Below are 8,639 nucleotides of genomic sequence, written 5' to 3' on the forward strand. Positions count from 1 at the left end.
CGGTTTTGGATTTACAATTGGATGAAGACTTCTGTGAGGCTTATGCATGTTTACATCTCCATAAAAGCACGGGAAGATGGATCCACTGATTTTAATCCTCCACTGTTCTTTTTATGTCTCCTTAAATTCATTTAAAAGCTCACCTCACTGAAATGGCCGCGTCATATTTTTTTTTTTGTAACCTTGCGCCCACAGCCCATCATTTATATGCTTCAAGCTGGACTTCCACCCGTAAACCACAACTACCCAACTTGTGTTGCCAGCCATGGACTTCCAGATTTATTTCTTTTTTTCCAGTTCTCTTCTATGGATGAATGAGATCTTGATGGTTTCTTCCAAAATGTTTCAAAGTCTGCAATGATACAGTTGTAACTTTTCTTTGCAGTGTCCTTTGTCCCCAGGAAGGATTAAGTGTATTTTTGGCAATTCTATTATTTAGAATAGAATAGAATAGAATAGAATAGAATAGAATAGAATAGAATAGAATAGAATAGAATAGAATAGAATAGAATAGAATAGAAATAGAATGGAGTGGAGTGGAGTGGAGTGGAATAGAATAGAATGGAATGGAATGAATAGAATAGAATAGAAATAGAGTGGAGTGGAGTAGAATAGAATAGAATAAAATAGAATGGAATGGCATGGCATGGCATGGCATGGCATGGCATGGCATGGAATGGAATGGGATAGAGCTGGAAGGGACCTTGGAGGTCTTCTAGTCCAGCCCCCTGCTCAAGCAAGAGAACCTATACCATTTCAGAAAAAGTGATTGTCTAAAAATCTATAGTGATGGAATGCCCACGATTTCTGAAGGCAACTTCTGTTCCACTGGTTAATTGTTCTCACTGTTAGGAAGTTTCTCCTTAATTCCAGGTTGCTTCTCTCTTTGATCAGTTTCCACCCATTGCTTCTTGTCCTGCCCTCAGGTGCTTTGGAGAATAGCTTGACCCCCCTCTTCTTTGTGGCAGCCCCTCAAATACTGGAATACAATCTTGTATGAGAATCATGTGTATTTATGCATTCTTTTTTACCCAGAATGAATAAACATCAGTTAAGGAGGAAGGGAAAAGCAGAAACTTCAGGTGCTAGGATTGCATGTACCTAACATACAGGTAGCCCTCAATTTATGACTGGTCACTTTGCAACCATTTGAAGTTATGACGGACCCCTTCCAAAAAATGTACTTATGACCAAATTCAAAGTTCGGACAGCTACCCCCCCTCCATCACATGATTACATTTTGGGTGCTCTGCAACTGGACAGCTTTTATGGTGGTTTGCAGCATTTATGACTGTTTGCAGCACCCCGTGATCACGTGACTGCGATTGACAATAATTTTTTTTTGTCAGAAATCTGTGTTTACTTCCGTTTTGTAGCCAAAAAAAAATGCTTATTGCCCAACAATGGGTTCATTTAAGAAGCAGTGCAAAAAAAATATATATCTTGGAATTGGGTCAATCACCTGATGATCTGCTTAACAACCAGCACAACTTACAACCGTAATTTTGTTCTCAATTACGGTCATAAGGTGAAGACTACCTGTAATTTAAGAAATATCCCAGCAGAGGGCAGCACTTGGTTAACCTTCCATGGTTTTGGAAACTAAGCCTGCAGAATATTTGAAAAGGTAAAAGATAAAAGTTTCCCTGTCCGTTTGTGTCTGATTCTACTGCTTGTCTCCATTTCTTAGCCATCAGAATCAGAATCAGAATCAGAATCAGAATCAGAATCAGAAACAGAATAGAGTTGGAAGGGACCTTGGAGGTCCTCTAGTCCAACCCCCCCCCCCCGCTCCAGCAGGAGACTCTATATCAGGGGTGTCAAACTCAATTTCATTGAGGGCCACATCAGCATTGCAGTTGCCCTCGGGGGGCCGGGTGGGTGCAGCCTACTGGGTGGGCGTGGATGGAGTGGGTGTGGCCTACTGGGTGGGCGTGGCCAGCTCTACATCATTCACATCAAGGGTGCCTGTGGGGGCCTGGGCAGGAGTGGGACAGATCTGAGGTTCTCTGGCAGAAGGGGGTGGGACCGGGGCAAGCGCCAAGGCATGGTCCATTTCTTCATTCCTCACAAAGGGTGACCCCTCCCCAGCATGCACCCAGGGGGCGGGGCCAACACGGCAGGGGCTGGTTCCTGGCTGTTTCCAGACGGCCTTGTGGAGCTAAGACTGAATGCGTTTCAGTATAGATGGCCACCACAAAATTGTACATTGGCTCCCGGCCGGCCTGGGCCAGGGCCAAGGCAGCGGGGACCGTTCCCTCACTGTTTCCAGGATAGCTTCGCGGGCCACATGAAACCACTTCGCGGGCCGCATCCGGCCCCCAGGCCTTGTGTTTGACATGTCTGCCCTATATCATTGGACAGATGGCTGTCCAATCTCTTGTTAAAAACCTCCAGTGATGGAGCACCTACAACCTCTGAAGGCGGGCTATTCCACTGGTTAATTGTCCTCACTGTTAGGAAGTTTCTCCTTCATTCCAGGTCGCTTCTCTTCTTGGTTAGTTTCCATGCGTTGTTTCTCTGTTTAAGATCAAAGTGGTGCCTATTTACCTACTCGCATTTGCACGCTTCCAAACTGCTGGGTGTGCAAAAGCTAGGCTAGGGCAAAGAACGAGAGCTCACCCCTTTGCACAGCGTTCACATTTCAAATCCGGGCTGTCAGCTTTCCAGCTGACAAGCTCAGCATCTTTAGCCGCGGAGCCGTGGCGCCCCCTTCATTTGGAAAGGAGACCTCTGGAAAATATCAGGCGGTAGGTAGATTGGAAAATCTGGAGAACAAACACCCATGGAAGATGACATTAACAAACCTCTTCATAATGGCACCAAGGAAACTCTGTGGAGGTTTCCATAATGCCAATAGGAGTTCAGCTTTCCTTGAAGGGGACTTTAGTTTAATCTGCATTAAATGCCTAAGGGACCTTTTAAGGCAGAACCGGCTTCCTGGCTGCCACTGCAGAAGTGATTTTCGTATCGTAAATCACCTTTTAATTGCATGCATAAGGACAATACTAATTTAAACTCCACCACATTTTGCAGCTTAACTCTGCAGCATAATTGCATTTCTGATTTTTTTTAGTGCGTGTAAATAGGAATAATTTAATTTGATCCAAAGAACGCAATAGAATAGAATAGAATAGAATAGAATAGAATAGAATAGAATAGAATAGAATAGAATAGAATAGAATAGAAGCTGGAAGGGACCTTGGAGATCTTCTAGTCCAGCCCCCTGCTCAAGCAGGAGAACCTATACCATATCAGACAGGTGATGGTCTAGTCTCTTCTTAAAAATCTCCAGTGATGGAGCGCCCAGGATTTCCGGTGGCAAGCTGTTCCACTGGTTGATTGTCCTCACTGTCAGGAAGTTTCTCTTTAATTCCAGGTTGCTTCTCTCTTTGATCAATTTCCAACCATTGTTTCTCGTCCTTCCCTCTGGTGCTCTGGTGAACGTGACCCCCTCTTCCTTGTGGCAGCCCCTCAAATACTGGAACACTGCTATCATGTCTCCCCTATTTCTTCTTTTCTTTAGACTAGCCAAACCCAAGTCCCACAGCCGTTCTTCGTATGTTTTAGTCTCCAGGATCATACGTTTTCCCCACATTTTAATAGGAAGCATCTTTTCCCATCTCACAGAGTTTGTTTCTTTTGAACTTTCTTCCAGGTTTATGTCTATGGAGATTCACCCAGGTCATGACTGTCCCAAAAGTGCTTTTTCAAAAGGCGACTGGACTTTTGATTGTTTTTTTTTCCTTGAAGTTGTTTCGCTTCCCATCCAAGAAGCTTCTTCCATTCAGACTGAATGGTGTGTGTGTGGGGGGGGGGAATGGAAGGATTTATATTCCTTGGGATCCTCATTAGCTCTCTAAGAGTCGTTGAGGCCACTTGGGGGTTTTTGTCTATGCCCTCAAGGTCACCTGGATCAGAGTGCAAAAGGGTGTGGAACCTTGTTGCATCTTCCATTTTCTTTTTTCCAGGTTGCATATCTGCACACCAAGGGAGATAGTTACAGGAAGCCCTCAACCTGCGATCACACAACTGAGCCCCAATTTTTTGTTGCTAAGTGAGACATTTGTTACATGAGTTTTGTCCCATTTTATGACCTTTTTGCCACCGTTGTTAAGCGAATTGTGGCCGTTGTTGGGTTAGTAACAAAATTGTGAGGTGAATATGGCTTCCTCCATTGACTTTGCTTGTCAAAAGAAGGGGGTTTTTTTTGTCATAGAACGCCCAGAACGGAGTTCCAGCACCTTTTTTGGATGGAACCTTGTAGGGTAGGGTTGTATGATGTGTGTGAGTTCCAGCACTTTTTTAAATATATATATATATAAAAAGCACTGGTCAAAAGTATCACATGACCCCAGACCAGGGGTAGGCAAGCTTGGCTCTTTTATGACTCGTTGACTTCAACTCCCAGAATTCCTGAGCCAATATAGCTCAGCATGGAAACCTCTCCCTTTCCCCTCAACATGGCTGGCTCAGGAATTCTGGGAGTTGAAGTCCACGAGTCATAAAAGAGCCAAGGTTGCCTACCCCTGCCCCAGACGCTGCAACCATCATAAATACACGCCAGTTGCCAAGCATCTGAATTTGGATCACATGACTGCGGCAACAGTCATAAGCAGTGATGGGATTCAAATATGTGAACAATTGGTTCTCTGTGTGGATGCCGCTTCCGGAAGTCCATCCTGAGCCTGGGCGACAAAAAATTAGCTACCGGTTCTGCTGAAGTGGTGCGAACCGGTTGAATCCTCCCACTGGTCATAAGTGTGAAAAAACCACTTTTTTCACTGCCATTGTAACCTCAAACGGTCACTAAACAAATGGTTGTTAAGTCGAGGGCTACCTGTAGTAAGCAAATATTCTAGAAAAAAAATCCCCAAACATACGCATCCTAAACGCAAGATTATAACAGCAGCCTGCTCTTAATGAGGGAATTACTAAGCAAAGAAGCCATCTATTCACGAATAAAAGGGAAGCTATTTTTAAACAAAAGAAATCTCCTGAGTGATGGATGATCTCCGTTTTGTATTAAGGTTCCTCCTATAGTAGCAGCAAGGCTTGTCCTCAGGTGCTGAGTCATATCCACTGGCAAATTTATGGCCCAACTTGAAATTCAAACCGGCTAAAGCAGAATGTGGAGCTGAAGTTTATTTATTTATTTAGGGCATGGCAGAAGCCAAAATTATTTGGTTCAGAAGAAGGTGTGCAGGCATTCAGCCTGAGGTGGGTCTTCTTAAGAATCTAAATTGCATAAGTAGAGGCTGCTAATTTTGTGGTTCACAAAGGCTCTCCAGTCACAGACAAGAGTGGGAAGGGAGATCAGGAAAGTCTTCATTCAGTGATCCAGGCAAACAAAGATGTCCTGTTTTTCTCAGTTGCCTTGCTGTGCAACTGGGATCAAGGCAATTAGGGAGTGTTTGATGCTGCCTCCAGCTAGTCTAGCCTAGAGAAAAGAAGGACTGGTGGGGGGGACATGATAGCAATATTCCAGTATTTGAGGGGCTGCCACAGAGAAGAGGGGGACAACTTATTTTCCAAAGCACCAGAAGGCAAGACAAGAAACAATGGATAGAAACTAATGAAGGAGAGAAGCAACCTGGAATTAAAGAGAAACTCCCTAACAGTGACAACAATTAACCAGTGGAACAGCTGGCCTCCAGAAGTTGTGGATGCTTCATCGCTGGAGGATTTTAAGAAGAGACTGGACAGCCACCTGTCTGAAATGGTACAGGGTCTCCTGCTTGAGCGGGGGGTTGGACTAGAAGACCTCAAAGGTCCCTTCCAGCTCTATTCTGACTCTTTCTAGTCTCCCACCTGGCATGCAGGACTGAGCTATAGTCCAGGTGACACTTACCTTGATTCCTTCACCATCTCTGTAGAAAGGTGCAAGCAGCTGTAAGTTGACTCTTCCTCAGCAATCTTCTCCACATTGGCTCACCCCCCTCCAAGGTCACATTAAGTTTTATCAAATTAATTTTATTAACATTAATATTAATATTTATAAGAGGCATTCATCTCAGCCTTGGATTTGCACAACCTGAGGATGTACAGTGCACAGGAACAAGGAATGCTTTACATCAGGGGTCTTCAAACTTGACTACTTTAAAACTTGTGGACTTCGACTCCCAGAATTCCTCAGCCAGCCAGGGCTGGCTGAGGAATTCTGGGAATCGAAGTTCACAAGTCATAAAGTCACCAAGGTTGGGGATCCCTGCTTTACATTAATGCCATTTTAATGTGTCAGTGTGTGGGAGGGGGTCTACAGGTAGTCCTCGACTTACGACCACAATTGAATCCAAAATTTCTGTTGCTAAGCGAGACAGTTGTTAAATGAGTTTTGCCCCACTGTATGACCTTTCTTGCCTCAGTTGTTAAGCGAATCGCTGCAGTTGCTAAATTAGTAACATGGTTGTTAAGTGAATCTGGCTTCCCCATTGACTTTGCTGGTCAGAAGGTCGCAAAAGGGGATCACGTGACCCTGGGTCGCTGCCACCGTCATAAATATGAGCCATAAATCTACCCGACTATACGGGGATTGCTTCCAGATCAAGTTTCAGCCTGTGATGAGGTAACCTCTGGTACTGTAGATGTCCATTCATGCAGTGAAAACTTACCAGGCTACATAGCTGAGCAGGCCAATAACAGCACCCCATGTGCTGTTAAAATCACAAGGAAACAATCTCCCCACCCACAGCCAAGATCATTTTAATTTTTCCTTTATTTCTATGACCTTTATTAAGCATTGGTTCAGAGCTTATAAGGCCCTCGGCCTTTAAAATCAATGTGCAATTATAACTTTGGTCTCATTCTAGATTCAAGTACCGTATCCAAACCATTTAATAACCATGGCAAAAGAGGTCATAAAATCCAGATCCAGTCCATCGCCTATCGCAGGGGTAGGCAACCTTGGCTCTTTTATGACTCGTGGACTTCAACTCCCAGAATTCCTGAGCCAGGATGGCTCAGCTTGGAAACCTCTCCCTTTCCCCTCAGCATGGCTGGCTCAGGAATTCTGGGAGTTGAAGTCCATGGGTCATAAAAGAGCCAAGGTTGCCTACCCCTGGCCTATCGGCTCTGTCATCTCCACTGTGCTTTAATCTTTAAAACTGATGTTCCTCTCAACCTCCACTAATAAATCTCCAGTTCTTAAACAAAATACCTTCTCTTTCGAATCTATTAATAATAAATTAAATTCCATCCAGCGTATGTACGTGTGCACCCACAATATAACTATCTGCTGTTGTAAGATCACAAGCTCAACCAGTCCCAAGGACAGGCAACCTGAAAGATGCCTTTTTATTGTAAATATTATAACATCTTCTTCCCACTCCAAAATATAGATAGGACCTTGTGATGACATAATGCAGCATGGCAACAAAGCTTCTCTAAATAGCTGTTTGTGAGGTTTTTTTTTAAAGTAGAACTACCAGATCTGGGCTGCATGAATGCAGCTCTCCACCAGATGGCAGCAAAGAGTTCTTTTTAATCTGTTTCCTGCCATCTCATGGTCACCTGCATTTTTGCAACCCAGATCTGTAGTGATGATCAAATAAAAAAAAAAAATTGGCAGCAGCCAAAAAAGCTAATACTGTACAGTCATGGAATCAAAACCACATGAAGTATTAATACCGCTTTATAAAACCTTAGTAAGACCACACCTGGAATACTGCATCCAGTTTTGGTGACCACATTGCAAAAAAGATGTTGAGACTTTGGAAAAAGCGCAGAGAAGAGCAACTAGGACAGTGTTTCTCAACCTTTTTAATGCCACGACCCCAACCGGTCGTAAGTCGAGGACTAAACCGGTCGTAAGTCGAGGACTAAACCGGTCATAAGTCGAGGACTACCCAACCGGTCATAAGTCAAGGACTTTCCCTGCCCGGGAGCGCCGCACATGTGTGGTTCCGCCCCCTGCGCCAGCCGAGGTGTAGCTGGCAAGCAGCAGAGACGGAGCAGGCCGACCACCAGCTGGCCCAGCCCAAGGGAGGTAAGGCACCCACTGGAAAAGGGGGAAAAATGGCGGACAAAAAAAAATGGCGGACAAAAAAAATGGCGGACAGCCTTGCTTGGCGACCCCCATGAAATGGTCGATCGACCCCAAATGGGGTCCCGACCCACAGGTTGAGAACCACTGAACTAGGATGATTAAAGGCCTGGAGACTAAAACATATGAAGAACGGTTGCAGGATTTGGGTAAGGTTAGTCTAGAGAAAAAAAAAGGACTAGGGGTGACATGATAGCAGTATCCCAGTATTTGAGAGGTTACCACAAAGAGGAAGGTGTCAACTTATTTTCCAAAGCACCAGAAAGCAAGACAAGAAACAATGGATGGAAACTAATCAAAGAGAGAGAGATGGAATTAAGGAGAAACTTCCTAACAGTGAGAACAATTAATTGATAGAACAGCTTGCCTTCAGAAGTTTTGGTTGCTTCATCACTGGAAGTCTTTAAGAAGAGACTGGACAGCTACCTGTCTCAAATTGTACAGGATCTCCTGCTTTAATAGGGGGTGGATTAGAATAGGGCTTTTCAACCAGTGGTACAGGTACCACCTGTGGTACATTGGCATCTGGCAGGTGGTACGCAACCATCCTAGAAAAGTGATAGTGGGGGAGGGGAATGAGCTGAACCGGTGGCAGCAC

This window comes from Protobothrops mucrosquamatus, unplaced genomic scaffold (assembly GCF_001527695.2).
Source record: "Protobothrops mucrosquamatus isolate PMUCROS unplaced genomic scaffold, P.Mucros_1.0 scaffold440, whole genome shotgun sequence".
NCBI classification, from domain to species: Eukaryota; Metazoa; Chordata; class Lepidosauria; order Squamata; family Viperidae; genus Protobothrops; species Protobothrops mucrosquamatus.